We start from the raw sequence: 16,093 nt of genomic DNA, 5'->3' as shown, positions 1-16,093 counted from the left end.
GTTATAACCATCAAGAGAAATAAGTGAATTTGTTCACTGATACATAAAACAGCTGTTTGATTCCTTTCCTTTCAGCCTTTACAGGCTTCCCACTTACGCTTGGGTTCTCCTGGGGCTGTGGGATCTGCCCAGACTGATTTGTCCCTTAATCCATTTACTTAAAAAATCAAAAAACAAACATGAAAATGTGTGTAGCAACTTTCCCAATGCCAGTCAGTAGATCAATCAAAACAGATCTTCTCATAATGGTTGTGTCTGTCCTCTGCTGACTCCTCTTTGCCATAGAAATGTGTTGTTGGAGGTGAACATTACTGTAGTTTTTATTTCAGTAGATAGGTCTTACTGACTTACTGTCAGGGCACAGGGGACACTAATAGCCCTTAATGGCCCTTACCAGCCTCCATGGGACCTCTGCCACCCCACCCATGGCACAGGGACCCCCAGGACCATCAGTCCTTGCACCCATGATCTGTAAGGTGCCTGTCTCCAGCCCTGCCACAGCCTTGCCCTGCCCAGCCATGTGCACCACCGAGCCCGGTCCGCTTGCAGGCTGATGTCCCATCCTGACCTTGGTCCTTGCCTCCAGCACACACTTGCCTGGTGCTCTGGGGTGTCCCCAGCTGCCCCCCAGCCTGCTCCCTCACAGGGGTGGTGAGACAGGCCCTGGCTGGTGCTTTCTAGTAGTTACAACTGTTGTAAAGCAGGCAGTGGTTTCAGCTGTTCAACTGTATTATAAATCAATATCGACACAGAAAAAAATGGATATTCTGCTGGCTGTCTCTTGTTTTTTAATTTTGCCATGTCACACTTCCATTGGGGAGGTCTGTTTTCATAGTCATTTTGCATGAAACTACATGTATATTTATTACATATATTAAATGTGCCCCAAATTGCCATGGGCCAATCAATAACTATATCTGATACAATTATTGCTATCAGAAAATAAATTAAATTGATAAGTAGGCAATCTCTGTGGTCAGTAAAGTTTAATATTTAATGAAATTATTGAAATGTTCTTACTGTGGTATTGATTTTCTTATTAAAAGTTATCATTGGAAGCATAATTTATTCTATTTTGATTGGGTTTCTCTTTACACCCAAAATATATTTGTACACTTTATCTTAGAAAAGATTTTGCACAACACTGATATTTCACATAGATGACTAGCTTGAGTGGCCTGAGATTTCTTTTTGTTATTAAATGGGGGAAAATTGTCTGTCACTCATCTTCGAAACAGAAGCAACACTTGAGTGAGAGCTTCCCTGTCACCTTCAGGTGTCTCCTTTTGTTTATCTGACACTGTTGTGAGACATTTGGAACCCTCCAGCTCAATATAAAACATTTGCTTGGCAGGTTGGGCCTCCTCTTCCTTTGATGGATACAGCACATGTGAAGAAGAGTTGTTGGACACATCTGATCTTTTCCTATATGCCTGGGGAGCTTAGCTCTTCTGATTAAATAACTTCTCCCTGTCCTTGAATAAAAAGCAGCTCCAAACTCTGTCTACTGAAAGCATTTCAGTCTCAAATCAGAGCAAAATAACATACTGCTGTTGTTCTCTAAGCATTGTTGTTAAATACTTAGTATTTCACATTTCTGCTCATCCTCTCTTTTTTCTGAGTGGTCTTTGCTAGGATTTGGAACTGGCTGTGAAGTGTGCTGTCTGCTGTACATATACCCAGGAACAGTCTGTTCCATTTCAGATACAACAGCAGAAGCAAGACCTTTGCTGTTTTCTGTAGTTAACAGAGATTAGGTTTTGAATGTTTACACAACTTCATTAATGGGAAGGATACAGAGAGAAATAAAATAAGGAAGAATGTTTGAGGTCAAAACCGTAAAAAAATTCAGCAGTGCATATATGCATTTGGATTTTTATTCATTTTATGTAAGGGAAAAAGTTGGACAAAGCTGCTCAACTCATTAAAAATGCCATCACACTTAATTTTCATTGTGATTTATACAGATACACACCTAAAACTTGAACTGTTGTTGTTCAGTGCATGGAAAATTACCTGTTCCCATTATTTTGAGTAGGCAGATCTGTAGCTGCCCTCTTGTGAATCACTTTTTTCTACTAGAAAGATTTACATTTTGCCTGATACTATTCTTCAAGCTACGTGTAGCAGAACTGCTGTGATCCTAGGTCATGGAGAGCAGCATTTTGAGAGACTGGGGAGCATATCAGCAAAATGCACTGAGCGCTTGTTTGCACATCTGCTAGTTATTCAATTACTCCATTTGGTCAAGTGATGGACAGGCATGTTTTTATAGTTTGGAGACGCTGGGTTCAAATCATGCTGGCTTGTGGAAAAAAACATGATTTTCCTTAAGAATCTCAAAAGGAGCTGTGCACTGAGCGCTGTCCCACATGGGAAGCGTGTTGTATCACAGAAGTGCAACTCCAACAGGACTGAGGTGAGAGCTTTCTTACAGGAGTTTGCAGATACCAGGACATGGATGTTGAGTTAGAAAGACTGGGTGCAGGTGAAATTTCCTTGCCACTGAGTGGCCCAAGGCCTACAGTGAGAAGTAACTGCAAGTGGCCCGATAGAATTGTCTGCTGCACACACTGCACTTGCTGTTAAGATGGCATTTGTTTTGATTGTACCTTAGAGATAGCAAAATAATATTCATTGCTTTTTTCAAATATCACAAAAGCTGACAGCCACCAATCGTCTAAAGTAAGTGTATGTAAATACATGTGCATGTATATGGATAAATAATAAACCATACTGTATGTGCATGCTTGAGGATAGATAATAAATTGTACTATATGATGTAACTATCTGTATGTGGTATCTTCATGTGTATGTATATGTGCAAAATCCTGCCCTTAATGATACAGTAATACTGAATTATATCTAAGCCATCCTGCTCGTGTAGGAAAGGAAATCAAACATTTATATTCATATAGAGTACAGTATGCAATGACCACAAACCTCTAAGACAACTTCAACAACAAACAGACCTGGAATCTACTATCTGTGTACTTACCAGCACTAAACCCAGACTTTTTGCAGTGTAATGCTGATACAACATTCACCTTTGAATTAAATGTCCCATTCACTTAGTGCGTGCAGATGTCTGGAATTAAAAAATCATGATTAGAAAATGCTGAAAATACTAGTATAGAATTAGAATTCCTAATTTATGTAGCAAAAAGTTTTTTTTTCCCCCTAAAGTGATGTTTAGTAACCTATCATCACAATTAAATACAGGGGATAATAATTGTTTTCCCTTCCTATACACTTCTAATCTCTTTATGCCAAACCAGGTAAGGTACAGAACATTCTGTAGTAATTCTCACTGATCTAATCTGGGACCTAGATAAGGCATATTTGACCTATTCTGCAAACCTTCATTATGAAGAGGAAAGATGAGTCTGAGGAGAAGAATGAGCAAATTGAAATTGCAAATTCAGGAAACAGTATTGCAACTTAAATTACTTGAGTGAGGAAACAAATTGAAGCTGTGTCACAATTTAGGTTGCAAAATGTAAAAACACCAAGCATAAGTAAAAATAAACCTGTCATTAAAATCCATTTATCCATCTTAACAATTCTTTTCATTTTTTCCCCCAAGATTGTAGACTTTTTTTATCTTAAGTGGAATTGTGTAGAAGAAAAGTTTAAAGTACTGAAAATATATCAGAAAAGTTTTACAGGAACCATAGAAACTCTACTAATTACATTTATTGAAGAATACAAAGCTAGCATTTAATTAGGATAAACTAAGGTGCACTGAATACTTTACTGAGATACTTTCCAGCATATCCATTTGCCTTAATACTGTGCAACCTATGTAGTAATAGTCTGGGAGAACAAAATTCTGTCCCTAGATCTTCAATTTGTTTCACATTTTAAGCTCAGCCTGAGCACTTGGAGCTTTAAAATGATTGCTAGTCTTTGAATATCCAACTTAAGACTCCTGTGTTTGGTTTTCGGAGATTTGCACATCTGTATTTTCACTACAGATCAATGTACCTGCAGATACAAGTTTATCTCACACTTTAAATTGGCTCACTACTGCCTTGTGTTTCTCTGCCATGCTATTGCATCACAGAACAATGCAGTTCAGGAGTCCTAGCAATATTAATAGTAAATAGTGGCAGTAAAATTGCCTTTGAAGAACAGATGTGTCATCTTAAGATTAGTATACAAAGTTTCAGAATGCAAAATGCTAGATTATCTTCAAAATGCAGACCCTATCCTATGGGCCTCTTAATTTTTCATTTACAAAATATTGACGACAAAGGGTACTTCACTCATTATTATTGTAGTTTTTGCATTTCCTTGAAGTGCTTTGACATCTATTGTGAATAAAATCGTTAATAATGATGGTGGCATGTGATAATGGCCTCTGTGTAATCCAGTAACTATTAGCAGAAAGAAAGCTTTTGGAAAGCTTCTGGATTCATGTGGTTTGCAGTATTGGTAGCTGTCAGGTGAATTAACAGAATTTTTGTAGGGTTTCAAATGTTAAAACCTTTTCTTTATACAGAAATTGCCAAAAGTAAGACGAAAAGAGGAATTCAATATAAGGGAAAGATTTTTTAAATTCCTGTATTTTATTTCAATCTTTTCTGTTTAAGTTTTCCTTTTCTCTTGTGTTGCAATTCAAAAGAATTTATCCACATGCTTAAATAGAAATGAATTCAACTAGACATACTGTGTATGTATGTGCTGAAGCCCCCTTGACTTCAGTAGGTCATTCGTGCACATGTAAGCTGAGCATTGACTTGGTATAGAATTTTAGAAAGATTGCCACTTTTTTTAACAGGTTATAATATTTTTTGAGATTCATTGCAATAAAGAAGGCAAGGAAATAAACAGGAGAAGTTGGAAAGCAAAAAGGCAAACAAGATGAAAAGGGAACTTCAGAGAAAAAGTCCTCTGAGCAAGGTTTGTGGAAAATACCAATGTTGTTTGTGTGGTAAAATAAAGTATTAGATCAGCTGTGATCTATTGCAGATGTTTGACAATGCAAATCTTACCTTCTGTGTCTGCAGACTATAGTGCCTTTAGTTCTGCAGAGAAAAAGTATTTTCTATAGGATATATAGGGTGCATTTGACATTAACCCTTTTTTCTCTATATGTGTAATGAGGATAATAGTCATTCTTGGAGACAGAGAGAGAGGCAGAAATTACCTTTCAAGTTTTTGAGCGCAAGGCTATGGGACAGATCATAGCGAATGGAAGTTGGTTACAGAACACAAGGATGCAGAGGAGTCATAAAATGAAGCTGGAATACAGAGCTGGTGATTAGACAAATTACCTTGTCAGGAGTCTAGGGACAAATTATATTCCCAGAGAAATTAAATGTAGATAAAATGAAATTAAAAACTTCCATTATTTCCTGCAGAGCGGAATTAGGAACATTTGAGTGTAACTGCTTCAACCCTGGTGCCGAATCAAGCTCCTGCTTTTAGGGATCTGTGTAGATCTAGATCATGGCTCTGGCAACCACCAGCTGCTCAGATGTAAATCTCCCAGGACTCCATGCTTCAGGGCATTATTCCTGATTTGCAGAGCTAGCATCCATGTTACATGTTAGACTTTCTTCTGTACTGGCTTATTCTGTCCCTAAAATGAAACCTTCTCTCAGCTGTAGGCAAAAATACTTTATACACAGTTTGTGTAGAAAGAGAGTCCCCAGAAAGTAACAGCAATAGACCAAGTACAGTTGCTGGGGAAATGGTTGGGGAGCTCTGATGCAAACAGGATGTCATATGCTTCTGGAGGTGGGCTGTAAAGGTTTGCTATGAGCCCGTGGAAAACTCTAAAGATCAAAAGTGCCGAAAAGCAGGTCCCTAGAGAAGTAGGAAGTGCTTTACAAGAGAGCGTCAGAGGACCTGAAAAAAGTGTCTAAGGGAGCAGGGACTCCAGGAGTATCCTGGGAGCTGAGAGGGGACTAAAATCAAGGTTTAGGAAAGCAAAGAATAAAGATAATCAAAACCAAGGGCTTTTGAAAGGACTAGTTAACAGAACCTCAGGGAGTTAGGCATCCTGTTAGAGTCAGTGTTCAGTTTATAGCATACACATAGTGTTTATGAAAATGTATGTGGATAGATTAGCTCTTTGGAACACTGTTGGTAATTTATCAACGATTCTTTGCTCTGTTTTTCTATAAACATTTATATTACCAGTTCTTTTATATTTTATGCCTCACAATGACATTTGGCTTTGCCAAATGTATCGCAGAGGAACTTTATTATTTTTGTATTGTTTGTGGTATGAGCATGAACTTTGACTTCCTGCCTTCCAATTTAGTTTGGTGTCTAGCTTTTTACTGTCTGGGTCACTCATGTTACAGCTGGAGCTTCCTGTTTTCAAACCCGTATCAGCCAACCATGTAAACCTGAGGGTCAGCTCGTTCAGAGATGATGCATGATTCCAGTCACTTGTTTGCTGAAATAAATTAGATTTACGTAATGAAAGCTGTCAGGTGCTGTATCAATCTTCTGCACCAGTCAAAGTACTTCCTTGTTTACAATTCTTGTTTCTCCATGCGCAACTCAGCCACTTAAAAATACTTATATTATTTCACTTAGAGGACAACTGAAAACTTCTTTCAGGTAAAACTCCTATTGAATTTTGGGAGCCTGATAAGAAACCTCATTAATAGTGGAAGATTCATTTGGAGGAAAAGGGTTTTCTGTGTGTAAAATCTTGGGTGAAATAGTAATCGTTTGGATGTAATTGCATCCTCTGTACCTGCAAGTGAGGACATCCATCTGTGTATGTGTATCATCCCCTCTATCTGGAAGAGGAATGGAGAGTGGAGGGACATCTGTGGATCCACACTATCCTGAAATCTAGGACTTGCAAGAGAGATTTTATTAGGAAATGGGAAATGCTGTGTCCTGACTCTAAAAAAGAAACTCCATAGTTTCTGTAAGGATGACTCCAATGGGTCATTGTGAGCTCCCCAGATCCATTTCTGCAAGCACGGAAATGCCAGGTCAGATGGCATTTTAGAGAAAGGGTCCCCACAGGGGTCTCATCCGGAGATTTGTTCACTTTGTGCTATCCTAGGAGTTCTGGAAGGCAAGGCACTCTACCTCTCTGTCAGCTGTCAGTCCTGGATTTTCTCAAAGTAGCTTTCTGATGCTGTTATTTCTAAAATAACAGTAGCATTGCCAACCACAAGTGTAAGCTTCTTCTCCTTTGCCCAGAAGTCAGCCTTCAAAGCATCATGAGATTTGCTTAAATCATGAGAACTTGAAGCTGCCATACTTACGAAGTTCTTTTTATTTGACTTCTTGTTTTTGCATCTTCAGGATACACCCAAGTCACACTGGCAAGCTTTCCTGCAGAAAGATCACATGCTGACCCAGAATTACATCAGCTGAGGCCTGAAGGAAAACATGAAGCAGTATGTTAGGTGCAATCAAATGCTGAGAGTTAGCAACGCTCTAGCAGATAGAGTGCAATCAAAACTGGCTTGCTCTTCCTTTTCTGATTCAGCACGAATTTGGAATAACTTTTGTTAAATCTGAAAAGTGTTTATTTTGCAGCAAAAGAAAGTATTTATCCATCTGTTTTGTGTTGCTTGATTAATTAGCTCCCCAGAAGAGATGATTACTAATTTAAAAAAAAAAACCCAAACAGTTGGAACACCTAGGTGTTGCTTTTATTTACGATTAAGGAACCTTTGCAGAGTTCTAACAATGTAAAATGGCCCTTAAGTGCACTAAAATTACATTTAAGCTACAGCAATGTAATAAGAATAATTTCCACTGAATTTTCTGTCCATTTAGGGTTTTTGATCACAGCTAAGGAGCTGTGTTTGGCAAACAGGCCAACTATTTTGCCTGAGCAAAATGTGTATACCCTCTTCATATCCGAGATATTCATTGCCAATACAAAGTATCTCCTGATCAGCGTACTTGTCTCTCTTGTGTTTTTGTGGTTTTTTTTAAAAATGAATTTATCTGATAGATAATAATATGTGAGTTTCAGCTCAGACAAATGCAGATTGTCAAAGCAAATGTTGCACAGAGAGGGTGAGTAGTACTAATGGAAATAACTGGGTCACGGATGACCATGAGGGGAATCAGAAAATTAACATTTTCTTTTTACTTCATATTCCTTTTATATGACTGAGACCTTTGTGCATCTTTGAGTTGGCTATTGTCAGCCTCAAATCTGAGTTTTATGTTTTTATATTCATAACTTCTAAATTCCAACAGCTTTCCTATGAGTTCATTTTGTTTGTGTGAACTTACAAGAAGTTATAAAGTTGAACTTTATCATGTAACTTTTAAAAGAGAGTTTGTTGGCAGCAGGTGAAGGATATCACCATGTTAGAGTTCTCCATGAGTGGAAGTGGTGGTGGTTTGTTCTAGAGAGACTCAGGTATTATGCTCATCCCTGGAGGCCCTTCGCGCTATGCATGAAGCCAGGTGCATGGTGTCATGCAGGGTTCATTTTCTCTCTCAGCGTATTGCCTGGGAGAAAGCGTGCACACAGTGAATTTGTCAAGCTTTTAATACGCAAACATATACATATATCTGTAGAGTAGACACACACATACACAACCACAAAGAGATATGCAGACACACAGAGCTATGCACAGTGATCTTTCTTTGGTTTAGAGAAAACCAAGTCAGACCAGTGCAACATAAACATGGAGAAGCCAGCACATTTTCGTTCTTGAGGGAACTCATAGTGGAGGCCTATGCCAGCAATTCAGAGCATTCTTACTCTAGTACAGATCAGTCATATCACAGAATCATAGAACCATAGAATGGTTTGGGTTGGAAGGGACCTTAAAAATCATCTAGTTCCAACCCCCCTGCCATAGGCAGGGACACCCTCCACTAGCCCAGGTTGCCCAAAGCCCCATCCAACCTGGCCTTGAACACTGCCAGGGATCCAGAGGCATCCACAGCTTCTCTGGGCAACCTGTGCCAGGGCCTCACCACTCTCACAGTAAAGAATTTCTTCCCAATGAATAAGTGTCCTTATTATGATTGAGTTCTGAGGTTTCTAAGCAATGAAGTTGTCAACCACAGTCTTTACCCTAAAGGTGTAATAAAATAATTTATGCATCTTGCTAGCAAACTGGGGAGCACCATATGATTAAAATAAATTATCTTAAACTTTATTCATCATTCTACGGGATGCCAACATAGGACATATTTAATACATTCATGACAGTCTGTGTTTCAGAGAACATGTGTTGCTATATTTTGAATTGTTAGCATTTCCTGAGGGTCATAGAATCGTTTTGGTTGGAAAAGACCTTTAAGCACCTTCATACTCAATGTACTGCATTGTTATAATCTAGTTGGTAGGTGACAAAGAGCAGGTCTGATCCTAGAGGAGGATCACATAGAGTGTATCTATATTTAGTTCACTGGAGGCGTTCTTTTTTAGCTGTGGGTTTTCTATGTCTGTACTTGAGTGGTACAGTCTAGAGTCTCTGCACTACCGGTGTGCAAGAAGCAGTTTCACAACTGATGGAAACCAAGGTTAAGTTGCACAGCAAGCACCATGCAGAGAGCAATACTTACAATGTGTGTGCAAGAGGAAACTGCATCTTCTCAGAGGATGGTCCCCCACCAGTTTGGGGTGCTTTCTGCATGTGTGGGATTTTGTTAGTAACAGGAGCATCACAGTGGTGATGGGACTGATGAATACAGGGCCAAGTACAGTCCAGCTCATAGGTTGGAACACTTATTGAAGTGTTCCTAGGTGTTGGCCTTTGGACAGCTTTTTAAGGAGAATTTACTAAATGCTTGTCAGGGTCAAAGGTGAGGGTCTGACAGAGTCAAGGTGAAAAGAGCGAGACTGGCCAAAACATCTATCTATTTTTACTGGATAGAACTTGGTGAGACTTATACAGTGTTATGGGATACACGTAACTATTGTATCCCATAACAGAAATTGTTCTCAGATGGGAAAGTCTGTAACCTCTCCATGATCAGCGTAGCATTCAAATGCTTACCTAGGCTGACACCACCGACAAACAGATTATGAGTCCCTCATCTATTCTGTTGTAACATATATATTTCTCTTCAAAGGTATTCAACAGCGCTCGTACTAGGAATAGTGTTTAATTTAAATTAACACTGTAATTGATGAGTTACATGATGCATACCTCATTTCTTTATACTTCTGCAGAACTTGCGCTGATGGTAAAGTAGCATTGGATCCCCTATCTTCCTTTTATTTCGGTATTATAGTGGTCTCCCACGCAAGTTAAGTTTCAGCCCTTACCTAATTAAATCCCAAATTTATTAACTCAGGCAAGATGTTCAAGAAATGGAGACCTTCAAGCTGCACTGGTAATTTCCTAATGTTCCCACCTTACAACAGTAGAAATTATATATACTCTTAATTTTCCCTTCAGGAATCCTCAGTAACCTGTATGAGCTCTTTAACTCTGCCATGAAGTTTCATTTGTATCATCTGTGGTGATAATTTGAAACACTGAGTCTTGCTTGTAATTCAGGTAGGTTAGGCTTGTCCTATGTTGTGATTTTACCTAATAGTGATGCAGCTTCTCCATATACCGAATGAATAAAAGCATGAGCTCCAGTGGCTGCAGGAAATGTTCTGCGGTTAAAAATTTTTTTAGTTTGTTTTTTCTGTCTTCAGAGATTACGTGTGATAACAGAGATTTTCAAAACCCCTTTCCTTATTTCTTGGATAACCACAAGAAAGAAAAGGGACAGATATTTGAAGGGGCTAAGAAATGAAAAGAACAGTACTAGGTAGCACCCAGTTCTGGATATTGATTTAACCCCACTTTAAATCCAGCACTTGACTACAGAAAGCCTGCTGCCGGCTGAATTTCTACTTAAAACAGATTCTCTACGAACTTCCTCATATTCAGTTCATGTGAGGAGGGAAAACAGCTGGAACTTGTGCGGTTTACTGAGTAGACAAGTCCCGTGTGCTGGAGCCAGGGAGTATCTTGGATTTAATCTGACCTAAAGATTCTGACTCATTACGTGACCCCGAGCAAATCATTTGACCTTCTTGATCTTCTGCCAGCTCAGAGGGAAAATTAGGTAAAAAGCCAAGACTGCAGTGGAAATTTGGTTCTGTAACTGAACTGGATAGATGAAATGAAGTGAGTAAACTTACAGGTGTTTCCCTGCACTTACACTATTGATACCAATGGGAGCCATAGAAGGATTTAAACAAAAGACAGAAAACAGCAAATGTTTGGCATTTTCTCAGGCTGAGCATTGTCTTTCATAACATGTAGCCTCTCACTGGAAACGACCCTTTACCAATGTGTTAAAATAAAAACGTGCTGAGCTTACTAGGGTGCCATCCATGAGCAACGTGACTTTTATAGTTACAATCATTTTTTCTGCTTTTATATTTCTTGTTTGTCCTTGGCTTTGGCACGGTATTTGACAGCACTCCCCTCTGCTTGTCCTGCCTTGAACAGAAGAGCTGTAGAAGTTCATAAGCCACTATAGAAGATCCTACACAATGGGTAGAAAGGGTTCTCTCTGTCAGAATCGCAGGGTCTTATTCCTACTTCTGCCACTACCTCACACTGAGTCTCTGTTTTTATCTTACCTACCTACAAAATGTTTGCAATGAGACATTCTCTATCTAATATATTGAATTAGCAGTACTTGGAAATCCTAATATCAAATACCCAATTAAAAAAAAAAAGTTTTTTTTTTTTTAAATGTAGTTACTTGTAAAAGCGTGATGAAAGCAATGGCTGTGATAATGTTCACATTGGGGTTTTAGTGCCTTCAGGAGGGAAGATCAGAGAAAGACATGGTACAATTAAAAAGAGAAGAAAATAAAGTACCTGGTGTAGCCTGAGCAGGAATTGAAAACAGATAAAAAGTTTTTCCTTGTATTCTTTCTCCACCCATGTTCCCAAAGTTCCTTTAAAAACTGACATTCTGGAAAAAATTATTACCATTCTGGTTACATCACAGGCCACTTGATCAAGCTTGTTATGATGTCACCACAACCGCAAAATTATTTAAAGTCTTGCTACTCACATTGCTTTTATAATTTTTTGCTATGTATAACTGTTACATTAAAAACTGTAAACACCAGCTGTAAGTTTGTTTGACCTTCCACTAAGAATTCAAGAGTGACTGACTTAGTCCCAGTTGTAATTTTATTGCATTGTTTTATTTTTATTACCATGCTATGGAAACCATGTTCGTATTACTGAAATCCATCTGAGAGAGATCTTATTACCTGAAAAAATGGGGGGTTTTGATCTTTATACATCAAAGGTAATCCTTTTCAAGTCTACAATTGGTTTAGGGCCAGCCACATGAATGCCACTTTTATACTTGTTTTCTAAGAATGGCTATGTCAGAACTGCCCCCCCCCCCCCATGCCCTTTAGTTTACATGGTTTTTGTTTTTCTCTTTAAAAATGTGCAACTATATATTAATTATATTTCTCTTCCACTGGTGCAAAGCAGACTCCAGTCATCAATGCCTTAAAGAATTAACTGGGAGTAAGGAAATTTTATTTGCATTGTTATTAAGTCTGAGGCATTTTCCCTATTTTAGCATTAAAGAATTATTTTCTCATGTTTTTTTTCCAGTTAGTATGCGAGCCCATTGTGAGGTTTTTGGCCCTGAACATCTATTGTCTCTGGTGAACTTCAGCCTGATGCAAACTACCTACAGTATAGGCGAGATAAAATCTGAGCCTCGAACTAATTCCTATCCTACATAAACTCCTGTCTTTGAAATAGAAGTAAAACTTTCATCTCAGCTTCTGAGAGGAGTGTTTGAAAACAGGATCGAGAACGGAATTTCATGGCCTGATCCTGCTTTGCTGATTTGAATTGTCCTATAGTTACACTGAAGTTATTTTGATGAGAGTAGTAAAGGAAACTGTTTCTGATTCAGTCTGATTCATCATGCCCAGACTTCTTTCTCATGACTGATTAAACAAAACACCATTTATTGTGTGTGCCGGTTACTATGGTAACCAGAAACACTGAACATCAATGATACTGATTAGAAATTGTCATTCTTTATATTCAGAAACATATCTTTTATGTGCAGACTGTCTTACAAGTTTGGATTCATGAGTTAGCTTTGGAAAAGCGATCTCTAAATTTCCACCCACAAACACGTATGGACATAGGTACATACTAGTAATTTGTATGTGCAAATTAGCATTTTCAGAAGAAGCAAACAAAGGCGAATCATTTGTTTAAGATGTGGATCTGGGAAGGCTGAGTTGTTTCCCAGATTCAAACACAAACATCTTGTTTCGCCTTGGACTTTGTCACAATAAGAATTTTTTTAAAAAGGCCTGTACTTTTGGCCACTTCTGTTTTCAGGCACAAGAGGTACCTTAAGCCTGTTTTTTTCCTGATATTCTGTATATCTGTCATTTTAGTTGTTGCCTGTGAGAAACTTTAGTAGTTTCCAACTTTAAAAAACACGTCAAGCAAAAATATATTTATATTTTTGCAATATAAAGCAAAGTGAAATAGCATAAATACTTTGTTTTCATGTAATAGCCCACTGTGCGGAACATTTTTTCACTTCCCTTTTCTGGACCATTGATGAGATTTTCTTAAAATAAGAAGGAAGTTGTTGTTTTCTTCTACCAGTAGGTTCCAATTATTAGGTTTGTTTAGTGCTGTCTTTTTCAAACAAGTAACACATGAACTAATCAGACCATTCAGATTTATAAATGATTATACATAATGGATGTCATTTGACACGAAGATTGTAGTAAGATGAATCTAACTTTAAAAATGAATATAGCTTGGCCTGAATCAATTGTGCAGAAAAGAGAAGCAGCTTTGATCTTGCCTCATGCAACAGCCTTCAGTGAATTTCCCTACAGCAGCCTTCCAGTACCTAAAGGGGGCCCATGGGAAAGCTGGAGAGGGACTGTTTACAAAGGCATGGGGTGAGAGGACAAGGGAGAATGGTTTTAAACTAGAAGAGGGTAGATTTAGATTAGATATTATGAAGAAATTCTTCTCTATGAGGGTGGTGCCTGGGACAGGTTGCCCAGAGAAGCTGTGGCTGCCCCTGGCTCCCTGGCAGTGTTCAAGGCCAGGTTGGATGGGGCTTTGGGCAACCTGGGCTAGTGGAGGGTGTCCCTGCCCATGGCAGTGGAGTTGGAACTAGATGATCTTTAAGGTCCCTTCCAACCGAAACCATTCTATGATTCTATGAATTTTACTATTCCTGTAAGTGCATCTGCTCAGGCCTTGGAAGAGGACGCTCAATGTATGCAGAAGTTGCCTTTGCACTTCCTCTTTTACCTGTGAAAGGATATCTCCCTGTTTCTTATCCATGTCTGGAGTGAGATTCCATTATTTTCCACTCTGGTTACACGAATGCTTCAGGTCAGGCATTAGCTCCTAATGTCTTAGCTCCTATAAACTCCTAGCAGACAAGTTCAGAGATCTTAAATATGAAAGCAGTCTGGCTAGACTGTGACAGAGAGAAGCTTAACATTGCCAAAGTCTGAAACATTAATGTGGTGGATTCAGTATGAGGTATCTGAGCTTCTTTTTTCCCCCCCCACAAGGAGACCCAAAATGAGCTAGCATGAAGAATGAATTTACAAATTCCTTATAGAATATGATTTGTCCTGGCCACGGGAAGGTCACTGGTAGGGCAGTGTAGGTAGGATTAGAGATACAGACTTGGCTTGATGATTTATTTTTAGTTTGAAACTAATATCACTTTTCTGTTCTAGTGCTCAGTTGCAGTCCATGACAGATGGGAAGAATCCACAGCCATTTGAACTGCTTATAATATTTCAGCATTTACCACTGAAACCCTGTAGTTTATTGTGTGCTATTTTAGAGAGAAGTGATTAAAACAAAAAAACCCCTATAAATCAAAATTTCTTTCTCTCTTTCTTTCCTCTCTCCTCCCACCCCCTTCTCTTTCTCTCTCTCTCTCTCTCCCCCCTTCTTTTCTTCTTTGGAAGAGCTCCAAGAGATACATTAGGAAATCTAATGCCAAATGCCAACAAAGACTGAACTACTATCAGGATAAGACTTTTAAATAATTTTTTGTTAGAACACAAAAGCATATACAAACTAAAGACTTTTTTATTTTACTGGATTACAGATAAAATGCTGAATACTCAGTCATCTCAATCAGACATTAAGCTTTTTGAAAGAATTCTACTTGACTTTAATGGTGTAACAGTTTTTTATCCAAAGCTTTCCTTAAAATAAAGCTTGGGGGTTTGACACCCAGATATATTTCTTCCAACCAACTTAGAATAAAATAGAAGTGTTTAGTACTCTTTAACTGCAGATGCCCATGAACTTTAAAAGGTGGTGAAGGATTGTTAAATACACATCAAGACTCAAGGAAGTGATTATTTTATTTTATTTTATTGTATTTTTTATTTTTATTTTATTTTATAAAATGATCTAAAATATGGCAGAGGAGCTGACAGTAGAATTCAGGACTCTTGACTCTGTTCAGCACCATAACTTTGGAAGATACTACTTCATTATTCACGTGCTCCATGGGAATATTGACTTCAGCAAAAACTTACAAGAGTAAACTTGTATTTGCCAACATTCCTTTGCTATTGATACTTACAAATGAATAAAAGCATTAACAAGTTACAGATATTCTTTGTCATTGTCTCTGCAGTTAATCTCTCCAGAAGATGATGAAGCTGGAAGGATTCCCAGATAACAGGTGGGCACTTGTTTGACTGTCCAGGTAGTAGTATCCTAAGTAGGACAAATTCCTATATTCCTCTAATAAACATAAACTACAATGTGGTGAATGAGATATTACACGACAGTGCTAACATGCAGAAAGTGTCCGGGAGGCAGGTTCAAGTCTCAGTCACAGAATGGGCCCTTTTATGGCTGCCTTGAATATGAAGCTACATCAGACCTCACACAGTGGAAAGGTTGGGTAGGAAAAGGTAATGTAGGGAAATTGCTTAGGTTTGGTGTACCAGCAACAATAATCACACAAGAATGAAAGTGGGATGATGCCTTCAGGCCCTGCCTAAAGTTGCTGTCTCTTTTGTAAAACTAGCAGACTGGCTAAGATTGTAAGAGTTAATTAGTATAGGGTAGGTATGGATGAAAACCTGAGACGTGTGCATGATTCTTAGGGACAAGGG

Source organism: Grus americana, chromosome 6, assembly GCF_028858705.1.
Source record: "Grus americana isolate bGruAme1 chromosome 6, bGruAme1.mat, whole genome shotgun sequence".
In the NCBI taxonomy this organism is placed as follows: domain Eukaryota; kingdom Metazoa; phylum Chordata; class Aves; order Gruiformes; family Gruidae; genus Grus; species Grus americana.
This window is presented reverse-complemented; position numbering follows the sequence as displayed.